General features: G+C 53.9%; 1 long non-coding RNA gene across 2 annotated transcripts in view; it reads right to left on the bottom strand.

Annotated features, from left to right (window-relative positions):
• Window positions 1-5,956: 5,956 nt before the first annotated feature.
• LOC144613004 (uncharacterized) overlaps window positions 5,957-12,662 on the bottom strand; it is a 30,177-nt gene continuing 23,471 nt past the window's right edge. The window contains exons 2-3 of one of the 2 annotated variants that reach the window (XR_013550313.2): window positions 11,611-11,811; window positions 5,957-9,042 (exon numbers count right to left, since the gene is read on the bottom strand). This is a non-coding gene — a long non-coding RNA (uncharacterized LOC144613004). Of the gene's footprint in view, window positions 11,812-12,662 lie in introns of both variants that reach the window. The other variant, XR_013550312.2, reaches the window with a different exon arrangement.

Raw genomic sequence — 12,662 nt, 5'->3', positions numbered from 1 at the left:
CCCTGGCGTCCGGCCGAGGTTGGGAGGCACAGGGGAACCTCAGCTTTGCGTGCCGGGCGACCCCCGTGCAGGGGCGCGTGGCAGGGGCTGGTCCTGCGGCCGGGGCCGAGCGGCCGGTCTCTGTTCGGGGTGTCTGGAGCTTCTTGCCGAGAGCCCTGGGCGCTGTGGTTGCAGGCTGGTTCTGTGTTTTACCACAAAAACACCTCACTGAACTTGAAACAGCACGGGGGGGGGGGGGGGGGGTTGAAGCCAAGGGTGTGTGTCCCCCCTGGAGGGGGAGGCCCCCGTTAGCGACCAGACGGGGGCAGGGGTGCTGGAGTCTGCCACCTTGGAGCCTCTTCTGCTGACTCCAGGGGGCGTCACATTTCCTGAGTTCGGGGACCCCGTGAGGCAGGTGCCGAGGATGGCAGAGGGACGGTCTCAGCCTGCCAGGTCCGCGCCTGCCGGCTCCTCTCGTCTGAGCTTTTCGGCGCAGGACCCCGGCACGTCCCCTGGCCTCAGCCTCTGCCCTGTTGGTGCCAGGTGACTGACTGCTAGGACCTGGGGTCTGGCGGAACCCGCGGCCCTGTGCGGGTGAGGGTGGGGCCGACCCGCCCACCCCTGCTGCCCCTCCGTTGGGGTGGCCTGCTGCTCTCAGAGCTGCCTTCAGTCACCTACGTGGATCTGTGGGCCAGACCCAGGTCCCTGACAGCCACTTACCGCTCTGACAGGGCCTGCCGGCTTTGGGCCAGAATCCAGGACCGGCCAGGGCCACGGGGGGCTTGGTCCCATCAGTCTTCATTTTGGTTGTCCGGGGGGGTCGGGGAGGGTGGTTGTGTTGCCTCTGCCTGTCCCCCAGAGCCTCGGGGCCATCACACTCATCACTGTCTCCTGCAGAGGCCCTCGAGCATATAGCTTCTCTGTGGGCGCAGAGGTCAGAGGGTTGCAGGAACGTTGGCAGCCTTGGGGCAGTGGCGGGGCGCTGCCCTGCCTCTGTGCTGGCCATGCCAGTCTCTACCCAGAGAGGGGCATCAGCTGCAGGCCACGGGGCAGCACAGGTGGACGGGGCGCTCCAGCTTCATGTGTGGTGGGCTGGCCAGACCCTGTCGCTGGGGTCCCAGTGGGGTTCCAGGGCCAGGTGTGTAGTGTGGCCCCTGGGGTGGCCCTGGCAGGTGCTGAAGGGAAGGGGACCCAGTGTTGTAGCTCTGAGTTCTAGTTTCTGGTTCACTGGGAGCTTTGAGAGGGACTTCTGGCAGTAGGCGGGCCAGAGAGGGTTCTGGGGGGGGGGGGGTGCAGCAGACAGGCCAGATCCGGAGACAGGCGTGCGGCCGCGGGCTCCGTGGAGGTTCCCTCCTGCAGCCGCTCCAAGGCCTTGATGTTGGCCTGGCCAAGAGGGGGTCCGGGTTGCTCATGTTGGGTGGCTGGGCTGGGGAGCGTCTCGAAGCTAGGAGAAGCTAGGGGAGGCCTAGGCGCCAGGGACACTTGTTCCAGGCCCAGGGGCATCATGGGGAGCTCGAGTTTTGCTCAAGAGATGGGGGGGAGGGGGATTAGTTTCTCCAGCTGTCTGTCCTGAGCGGGGTGGGGCACCAGGGTACCCTCGTGGCTCCCTGCACGGCCACCTTGGCCTGACACACAACAGCCCTCCAGGCAGCTGACTCCCAGCCCCTGCAGTGAGTGCCCGGATGCCCAGCCCTGGCTGGCTCCCAATCCCAGAGCAGGAGAGGAGACGGATGGAGACTGGAGGGAGGCCCACCTCGTGGGGTGGCTCATACTTGGCCCTTGGAGGCTGGGCCATGAGGTGCCTCAGCACCACGTCGTCCTCCAGGGCCCAGGTCTGGGCCAGCGTGTCCTGCAGAAACTCCAGAGACTCCAGGGGCGTCCTAAGAAGCGTCTGGGAGGCCGAAAGGGGCCCCACCCTGCTGCCCCAGGGGCCTCCCAGGGGCAGCTGCTGGGGGTCCGGCTGTGCCCAGGAGCGTCTTGGGCAGTGCCACAGCAGCGGGGGGGGGGGGGGGGGGGAGGCCCCCTGCCCGCTGGTCCTCAGGGCAGTGTCCCCTGCCCATCCTGCACGCCCAGCCCTCCCTCCGAGGCCCCTGCCCACCGCCTCCACAGGCTCACTCACTTCTGTGTGCGTTGAGGACCGTGTGGGCCGTGGCCATAAGCATGCGCTCACTGTCCGGGATGTACACGTTCCAGAGCTTCGGGGTGAGCGAGAAGGGGGTCTGTGGGGCCAGCAGGCGTGGGAAGAACAGCCTGAGCAGGACCCACTGAGGTCTCTGCACGGGCTAGGAACCCCCTTCTACCCGCAGCCCCCGCGGCCCCCCCGTGTGGGTGCACTTGCGAGGACGGACAGGCCGCTCAGGGTCGTGAGGGCCTGGCCAGCATGACCGCAAACCTGGGGGGCAACGGACGCTGCCCCACGCTCAGTGGCAACATGACCCCGGCCTGGTGGCAGCATGGGCCGAGGGCCTGTCCACACTCCAGGCTGGCCTGGCCATCCGTGCACTGCCGCCTCCTGCAGGGGGGCCCTGGGCTTCCCCAGGGCGGGTCTTAGCTTCCGGCCCCCGCCCTAGAGGCCCTGCGCGTGGCCTGGCTTGTCTGGGGGGTAGGGCTGAGCGCGGGCCTCCCTCGGGCCAAGGGCGGGCGAGGGGCTCAGGGACTAGGTCTCCTGGGGTGGCCGCACCCGTCACCGAGACACTGAAGGACCCACTGGGCGGTGTAAATCCCATCTGGGTGGTGCACATCTGCCCCTCCTCCTGGCGGGAGGGCCGTAGGTGTTCGGGACCGGCCGGGGGCCGGAAACCTCCCTGCGCCAGGGCCCCGTGGAACCAGGCGGACACGCTCCCCACGGCCCTGCTCAGCCCCGACTGCGCCCCTGGGCCCCCCGGGAGGAGTCACCAAAGCCTTGCCGGCTGCACGGAGCTCTGCACCCCTCCCCCACCACAGGGCCAGTGCCTCTGGGACGCTGCTACTCGCCACGTGTTTCTTCAGCTTTGGGGGCACTCTGTCTAGAATGTGCTGTGACGGGCCCGGAATGAAGAAGCCTGAGAAGGCCTCGGGCCCGCCGACAGTCGGAGCCTCGTCCCCACCGGGTGGGGGTTGAGTGCCTGACAGGGGCCTCCTCTCCGTGCAGTGGCTCTGCTGTGTGCACAGCCCTCCCGATCCCTGGCTGGACACGCGCTGGGAAGAGCCTGGGGTGGCAGGGGCAGAGGACACCCCTCCTCACAGAGAGCCAGCCGGGCTGGTGCCCTGCGCTGGGGGCCGGGCACGTCTGGCCGGCACCCTCTTCCCTGCAGCGGCCACAGCAGGGGCAACGGGGTTCCAGGCACAGGGGCAGGGAGTGTGGCCCACAGGGAGGCCGGGGGCAGGTGTGTGCGTGCAGCCCCCACGGCTCGCCACGAGCGCCTCGGAGGCCACGTTTCTCTGGGCTCAAGTCTACGCACAATGAGATGCAAATACCTCAGAAAGTTGGATGGGTTACGTTCATTCTGCTGTTTTCAGTTTGCCTCCACTAAAGCTCGCCGTGGGATGTGTGGAGCACCCCCCCCCCCCCCCCGCCCGGCCCAGCTCCCAGGTAGCTCGTCTCATCACCTATCGCTGGATTCTGTCCCGTTCTGTGACTTTCCAGTGTTTATCCAAGAGTATCTGCCTGCAGGTGTCAGGAGTGCAGCAGGGAGCGCTGGCATGCAGGCTGTGTGGACGTAAGTTTTCAAACCAGTGGGGTCAGTACTCACGAGCAGGTGCGTGCTGCGCTTTGGAGGCGGCGGCCGGACTGCCTGCCAGCATGGCGGCCTCGCTGTGTGCCCGCCACCTGCCCTCCTCGCCCCGCCAGCGCTGGATGCCGTCAGCCTTGCCCACAGGCGGGTGCTGCTGTCTCGTGCTGTCAAGGTTCGGCACGTTTCTGCGCGTTGACTTGCACGCGCACGCACACGCACACACGCACACACACACTGCATCCATGCGCATCTGTGTGTCTGTAGCTTCTTCGTGGAAGTGTCTGTTCAGATCTCGAGCCCATTCTGCGCCTGGTCGTTTGTCAGATCACCGAGCTGGCTGGTCTCAGTCTGCGGGGGCCCTTCTACACGCGCGATTTGGCATCTGTCTCCTGCTCCGTCACTTTCCTTCTTGCTGTCTGAATGGTGCCTTTTGCAGTGAACGTTTTTAATTTAGATCGACTCCAATCTGTCAATGACTTCCTTCCTGTCCTCTCTCGGTGGACCAGCCTCTTCCTCGGCATCCACGGCCCTGCTCTCTTCTGGAGTTCTGCTTTTCTCATGCCCCAAATGAGTTACCCTCACCCTGCAACACGGCCGGGGGCTTAAAAGGCAGTCACAGATGGGAACGCAGCTGGGCCCCTGAGTTCACATATGGAACAGGCTGCTTTTGTGGATGGCGGCACATTGGCCCCGAGTCGAAAATGCCTTCCACCTGACCCTCACAGAACACCTCACCGATTCTGTGCCGACGGGCAGGGTTTGCTCCCCAGATCTGGGCCCGTCTCTGCGAGGCGCACAGAGTGGTGGCCGTGGGGTGGTGGGTGTTTGGGTGGTGGCTAGGGGCTTCGGGGGTTGGTGGAGGCTGGTCACAGGTTGGCAGAGACACGGCCGCACTCCGGGGGCCACCCAGGTACAGGGGGCACGTGGCACGCCCCTTGGTGGACCAGGAGACGTATGTCCTGTTACAGATTTGGCTTTTGGCGTCCTATGTACCAACTCTTGGCCTAACTTCAGGTGAGTACGATTTTCTTCCTTTTTAAAAAAAGTTTATTGGCACCTGGGTGGCTCAGTCGGCTAAGCGTCCGCCCCTTGATTTCGGCTCAGGTCATGATCTCAGGGTCGCGGGATGGAACCCTGTGTGGGGCCCCGTGCTGGGTGTGGAGCCTGCATGGGGTTCTCTCCCTCCCTCCGTCAGCTCCTCCCCTGCTCATGCTCTTTCTCTCTCTCTCCAAAATAGAAATAAGATAAAGTTTGTTTGTTTGTTTATATAGTCTCCGTACCCAACGTGGGGCTTGAACTTACAACCCTGAAATCAAGAGTCACATATTCCTGACTGAACCAGCCAGGTGCCCCTGTTTTTATTCAAAAAGTTTATATTTTTATATATAGATCGATGACTGATTTCGAGTTAATCTTTGCATAAGTTATGCAATTAAGACCACGATTCATTTTTTTTTTTGCATATATATTTCCAGTGGTCCCAACACTATTTGTTGAAAAACTACCCTTTCTTTAGTGAACTGCCTTTCTACCTTTGTAAAAAAATCAATTACCCTTATTTGTCTGGTTCTATTCTGGGCTCTGGATTCGGTTCCATGGATCTACATATCTATCCTTCACCAACCGACACCATACTGGCTCCACTGCCACAACTTGAGAGTCAGTTTTGAAATCAGGTAACGTAGGGGCACCCGGGTGGCTCAGTCGGTTAAGCGTCCGGCTTCGGCTCAAGTCATGATCTCACGGTTCGTGGGTTCGAGCCCTGCGTCAGGCTCATTCTGTGTCTCTCTCTCTCTCCGTCCCTCCCCTGCTCATGCTGTCTCTCTCTCTCAAAAGTACACAAACATTAAAAAAAAAATCAGGTAACGTAATGCTCATACCTTTATTCTTTTTCAAAATTCTTTAAACTATTCTAGTTTTTCCATCTTTGCATATAAGAATCAGCTTACCTGTATCAACAAATCTTGTGGGATTTTGGGAATGTAGTTAATCCACACATCATTTAAAGAGAACTGGTGTCTTTATTATGTCAAATCTTTAAATCCCTGAACATGGTATGTCTCTCCATTTATTTAAGTCTTTAGAGATGTCTTTCTTTAAAACTTTGTATTTTTTAACACACAGACCCAGTGCATGTTTTCTGTGGACTGTACCTGAGTATTTATGGGGCTTTTTTGGAGCTACCGTAGAGAGTGTTTTCTAAATTTATGGTTTCTAAGTTTGATTTTTCTGTTGCAATCTTCCATCCCATGACCTCACCAAACTTACATATTTGTTCTACAAGTTTTTCTTACAGGTTATTTGGGACAGTTTTATTTCTTTTTTTTTTTCCCCATATGTGTACATTTATTAAACTTTCCTTAGAGTGGTTACGACTTCCGGTATGGTGTTGAATGAGACTCCTAAGGGTAGGTTTCTCTGTCTTATTCCTAGTTTCAGGGAGAACATCTAGTGTTTCACCATTAAATGTGATGGAAGCTGCTGTATGTTCTTGTAGATGCCCCTTATCTGGTTGAGGAAGTTCCCGGGTACCCGTTGTTTTGCTGGAAGGTTTGTTTGTTGGTTTTGAGAAAGCACACAAGCCGGGGGAGGGGCAGAGAGAGAAGAGAGAGAGAATCCCAAGCAGGTTCCACACTGTCAGTGCAGAGCCTGACTCGGGATTTGATCTCACAAACCCTGAGATCACAACTTGAGCTGAAATCAAGAGTTGAATGCTGAACCCACTGAGCCTCCCAGGCGCCCTTTGAGGGAAGTTTTCTCATGAGTGGGTGCTGGGTTTGGTCAAATGTTCTTTCTGCACCAACTGATACGATGTGTGATCTTTTTCCTTTAGATGATTAACATGACAAATGATAGTGATCCGTCTTCAACTGATGAACCAACCTTGCATTTTCATGATAAATGCCACTTGGTTGTGGTGTATTCTTCTTTTTATATAACATTTGATTTGACTATATTTTGATTGAGGATTTTCATTTGGCTCGTAGGAGTATTTGTCTGTAGTTCTCCCTTCCTCCCTCCCTCCCCCTTCCTCCCTCCTTCCCTTTCCTTCCTTCCTTCCTTCCTTCCTTCCTTCCTTCCTTCCTTCCTTCCATCTCTCCCTCTCTCCCTCTCTCCCACCCTCCCTTCCTTTTACTTTCTTTTGTACTCTTAGGTATGAATATCAGGGTAATGCTGTCCTCCTAAGTTGGGACATATTCCCTCCTGTTTTATTTTTCTGGAAGAGAATGGATGTAATTGGTGTTATTTCTTTAAGTGTCTGGTAGAATTTGTCATTGAAGCCATCGGGGCCTGGAGGTTTTCAGGAGGGGTAACTACAGACTCAATTTTTTAAATGGCTATGGGACTGTGACACTGTGCTTCACAGCAAATGTGTATTTTGGTCTTCATCCAGGATCCTGGCGCTCACAGCTCACAAAACCCTTGGAGTCTCTAAGAGAAAAGGGAACATCTTTTGTTACAACAGTTGGTCTCCCGTCCTCAGTTCCTGAAGTCCCTTCGGAGCCACGAGGGGGAAGTGGGTGTCCTGTTCTGCATAAACAGCCCCTTTACACCACAACTGGGTTTGTGTCCATGAGGAGACTTTTGGAAGAGCCCTAAGGATGGGGGCTGGGTGCCAGGGGGAGCCAACTATGATTAGAGGGTTTGGAGTCTCCGTAAAAACGCAAAAGGAGGGGGTCCTGCGGGCTTCCGGGCTGGTGAATCACGTGCAGAAGGGTCCAGGGACCCTCGCACACCCCACCCTATGCATCTCTACATCCGGCCGTTCCTTCAGATCCTTTAATAGTCTTTGTAATAGACCTGCAATCTACTAAGTCAACTTGTCTTCCAAGTTCTGGGAGCCGCTCCAGCAAATTAACAGAACCAGAGGAGGGGGTCACGGAAACCAATTAATAGCTGGTGAGTCAGAAGCACAGGAGACAACCTGGATTGGCGTCTGAACTGGGGGCGGGCTTGTGGGACTGAGTCCTTCACCTGTGGTGCTTTCTTCAGGCAGGTAGAGTCAGAACTGAGTTACTTTGGTGGGACACCTGGTCACTGACTGTGAGAACGGAGTTAATTCCTGGGTGATGTGGAAACACACACACACACATTGTGAGGACTATCCCAGTTACCTAGCTCATCTTGAGTGAGTTTTGCAAGCGCGTGGTTTTGAAGAATTGCTTCATTTCATCTAAGTTGTCACATTAATGTGTGTGCAGCCGTTTGTAGTTTCCCTTTTTATGTTTCTGTGGATGGTAGTGATATGCTCTCTTTCCTAATATTGGTGAATTATGTCTTCTTTTATTCTTTCTGTCTGCAAGAGATTTATCAACATACTGATGTTTTCAAAGAACTAGTTTTTGGTTTCACTGATTTTTCTCTGTTCTCAATTTTTCTGATACCTGTTCTTATCTTTATCATTTCCTTCCTTCTGCTTGCTTTGGGTTTATTTGTTGGGGTTTTTTGGTTTTGCTTTTGTTTGTTTTAGTAGGTTTCATGCCCAACATGGGGCTTGAACTCATGAGCTATGAGTTCCCTTCCCCCGTGGAGCGTCTTAAGGTGGACACTTGGTTAATGGATTTGGGACCTGTCTTCTTCTGTAATGTCACCATTTAGTGCTATGAATTTCCCTCTAAGTACTGCTTTATATGCATCCCATAAGTTGGACACTTTTAGTTCAAAATATGCTCTGATCTCCCTTGACTCTTCCTCTTTGATGTATGAACTATTTAGAAGTGGACTGGTTAACTTCTAAGTGTGGGAGAATTTCATGTTATCTTTCTGTTAACAATGCCTGGCTTAATACCATTATGTCATTCAATTACTTTCAATGACTTTAGAGTGTATCTTGGTAAATGTGTCGTGTGCACTTGAAGGGTTGTGTTCTACTGTGTTGGGTGAAGATATAAAAATATCTCACGTGTATATATGCTCATGTGTGTGTGTGTGTGTGTGTGTGTGTGTGTGTGTGTATGTGTGGACACCTATATGTGTACATGTTCTGTGTGTGTGGACACCTGTACGTGTACACGTTCATGTCGATGCTGTTCTCCTCTTCATATCCTTGCTCATTTTCTACCAGTTTTGTCAATTCCCAAGACAGGAGCATTGGAACCTCCGAGTGTAACTGGAGTTTGTCAAATTCCCCTTGAAATCCTGCCAGTGTTTTCTTTCTGTACTTTGCAGACCCTGTGTTAGGTGCCTACACATTGAGGCTTGTTGGGTCTTCTTGTCATGTCCCTCTTGGTCTCTGCATTTTCCTTGCTCTGCAGTTGACTTTGTCTGGCGCTCCCTCTGTTTCCGTTTGCCAGTGTGTCCTCTGCCATTTCTTCAAGCCGTCTTGTAAGCTCACATTTGAAGTGAGTTTCTTAGGGACAGAAGATAGTTGTTATTTCTTGTAAGTGCTCTGACAGTCTCTGTCTATAGCGATTTTCTACACACACACACACACTGTGGTAAGAGGAGCAGACCCTTTCTGACAGCATGCTGACCGTCAGTCTTTAATGTGCTTAGGCCATTTTCAGCTCATGGAAGAACCGATGCGTTTGGACTTAAGTCTTATCATTATTTACGTGTTTTCTATTTGCGCCTTGTTTCTCTGTTTGCCATTTTCTGCCTTCTTTTGGTTTCTGCAAACTCCTTTTGGTATTTCACTTCAATTATGTTTTTTATGGTATGTCTTTGTGTAAATATCTCAGTGGTGGCCACAGGGACTATGATATTGTATCTCTACTTCAGGTCATACCTTCTCCAATCAAATCTAGGTGGGTTTACACCCTCACTGTGAAAAGCACACCTTAAAAATGTTTAGAAGACAATATCTTTATGACCCTGGGTGAGGAAGGATTTCCTAAGTTAACAGATATGCACAGAGCATGAACAGGCAAGTCAGAGAAAATATGCACGGCCAAGGAACGTATGAAAGTGCACTCAACCTCGCCAATGCTGGGGAAATGCCAATCAAAAGGGCAATGAGACATAATTTCTCACTCTTACGACTCAGGTGGGGGGACTGAAATTGTCCAGGGGATTCCTGGTGGGGACCTGGAGCGACGGGGAAAGCTTCCGTTTTGCTGGGAGGGCAACTCCACGAGACCCGAGCCAGTATCTCTCATGGTGTACAGGTCCACAAAGTGTGAATACACCGAAGTGTATTTTCAGCGCAAGACATCAGAAACAAGAGGGTATGAACAGATGAATCTGGGCATATTCACGCCACGGAATACTCTGCTGCAGTTAAAATGAACAAACTACATTGTATCTATAATGTTACTGAACGGAAAAAAGCGATCTGCAGAAGGATATACACCGTACTATTTATACACGGTTTACCACAGGCAGAACGCAGAACGGGAGTTTACGTTTTTTGGAATGCACACTTATGTGACAGTAGAAATCTGTGGGAATAACTAAATTCAGGTTGGTAGTTACCTTCAGGGCAACGATGCAGGGTGGGATCAGAGAAGGTGTTCAAGGGGCTCTGATCACGTTTTTAAGATAGGGTCAGTAGAGGGTGTTCGTGTTTTGAAAATGATTGTATGTATGAAAGATCCAATAAGAAAACACATAAGTAGGGGCGCCTGGGAGGCTCAGTCGGTTAAGCGTCTGTCAATTTTGGCTCAGGTCATGATCTCACGGTCAGTGAATCCCAGCCTGGCATCAGGCTCCGTGCTGACAGTGTGCAGCCTACTGGGGCTTCTCTGCCTCCCTCTTTCTGTCCCTCCTGCTTGTTCTCTTTCTCTCTCAAAATAAGTAAACAGTAAAAAATAAAACACATATGGGGGTGCCTGGGTGGCTCAGTGGGTTAAGTGTCCGACTTCGGCTCAGGCCATGATCTTGCCGTCCGTGAGTTCGAGCCCCGCGTCGGGCTCTGTGCTGGCAGCTCGGACCCAGGAGCCTGTTTCAGATTCTGTGTCTCCCTCTCTCTCTGCCCTTCCCTTACACTCTCGGTCTCTCAAAAATGAATAAACGTTAAAAACAAAACAAAACACAACACACATGTCTACGTTTCATATATATACGGAAACACCAAAATCTTAGGAATGTTTACTACTGATTAGTAATTGGATTGTGGGTGACTTACTTTTGTTATTTATACTTATATATGTTTTTTAAGCATTTTTTTCTAGAAAGTGTATTATTCTTATTACCTTAGAGATGTTTTTTGGGGGCACCTGGGTGGCTCAGTTGGTTAAGCATCTGACTTCGGCTCAGGTCATGATCTCGCGGTTCCTGAGTTCAAACCCTGCATCAGGCTCTGTGCTGATGGCAGAGGCTGCCTGGGATTCTCTCTCTCTCTCTCTCTCATTCTCTGTCCCTTCCTCACTCGCGCTCTCCCTCTCTCTGTGTCTCTTTCTCTATTTCTAAATACATTTTTTAATGTTTTTTGGTTACAGGGATGTCCTGTCCCAAGCAGACATCACCTTTCCACTTCCCAGCCCTTCACGCTCTTACACCCGAACCCCGGACACAAGTTGTCACCCAGGACTAAGCAGTGGCTGACCCGGTTTATAAAAGAGCTCTCTCCCCGCCATGCACCACTGGCCTTTAGGCTGTGGAGGATACAGTGTCACTGGCGGCTTCCGCCGTTTCCAGGATCAGAGAAACTTGGGAAAATGTTCCATGGGTTCCCTGACTCGCTGAGCGGAGCCTGGGGCCTCCCGGGGGTGGGCACACGAGGAGGCGCCCAGCTTCTGTGCCGAGGCTCCCGTGGCGAGGCCTGAGGCCGGGCCGGCGGTGCTCACCCCCTCCAGAAGAGAAGCCCAGGCCCCGCCTCACGGCTTTTGCAGCCACAACAGGGGGCGCCTCATCTCGCCTCTAGATCGCACCTGTTATGTGTGTTTGTGGGTGTCAATTTCCCCTCAGTTATGAGACCAGAACCCTAAATTTACACACACACATGCACACACACACACAGGAAATGTTCCCACCGTACCGTCCCCCTCGTGTGGCTTTGAGCACCTGGCGTGGCTCACGTGGCACCTCCACCGGCAGCAGCAGCTGGGCTCGGAAGAACGTGAGTAACGGTGATCGAGGTGCCCGCGGGGCTCCCTTCACATCGCACGTAGGAGTGCGGGCTGGGGCTACCAGTTTCCTTCTCTGTATTTTCAGTTACTCTGCGATGAGCTCACACCCCCTAGAAGACAAAATTGATGAGAACCGTGTCCAACGACTCAAAAAGAGGGTTCCGCGAGCACAGCGCCGGAAGGCTGGGCCCAGGCGGGCGGGTGAGGGGGCCCCGGGCGGTGGGGCCTCCACAGCCAGTCCTCCTCCGACGTGGGGGCTGAACCGCTCACACCGCTGCCGGTTCAAGCTTCTTGAGCCTCACCACCTGCCACCGCGACGGGCCGTGACTCATGGGAGCGTCCTTGTCAAATTTCTTTCACGTCCGAGCGGGGGTCTCGGGCCTCTGGGTGTCCTCGGGGCCGGGCCCCCCCAGTCCGCACACCCGAGGTCCGCACGGCATCCCCCTCCCCCGGTGCCGCACGTTCCGCTGTCAGGGCAGGTCGGCGAGAAACGTGTCCCCGGCCCCCTCATGCCCACACGACCTGCTCCTCGTTCCCTGGGCCAGCGAACGTCGTGAGTCCACTCACTGCCGCCACTGGAGCTCGGTCTCCTCCTTTTAACACCTTCCCTTCTGATGAGAGCGGAAGGATTTTGTAACAAGTCACTTACCGATGATGGGATGACTTCTACTGATTCCATCACTTACCTCCACTGCTTTTGTTTCACGTTTGATGGGTTTTTAATCTGAACTTCTCACCGTTCTTAAATAAATACGCGTAAATATAGCCAAGGAAGTTACCTTCATGCTTGTCCAAAGCGGGAGTGTGTGGTACGTATCCTAACTCAGTGAAACACTCCAAAGACATCTTTCCGATGGCGACTGAAAGTGGGTTTTCCCAGGTCGCTTTCCCGGCTGCGCAACTGTGGCGGCTCGGATAGCACCGGGCCCTGCGGGGAGCGGACCCCGGCGGAGTAAAATGA

Source organism: Panthera onca, chromosome D1 (assembly GCF_046562875.1).
Source record: "Panthera onca isolate mPanOnc1 chromosome D1, mPanOnc1 haplotype 2, whole genome shotgun sequence".
Lineage (NCBI taxonomy): Eukaryota > Metazoa > Chordata > Mammalia > Carnivora > Felidae > Panthera > Panthera onca.
The sequence above is the reverse complement of the archived record's forward strand: the minus strand, read 5'-3'. Positions and strand labels throughout refer to the sequence as shown.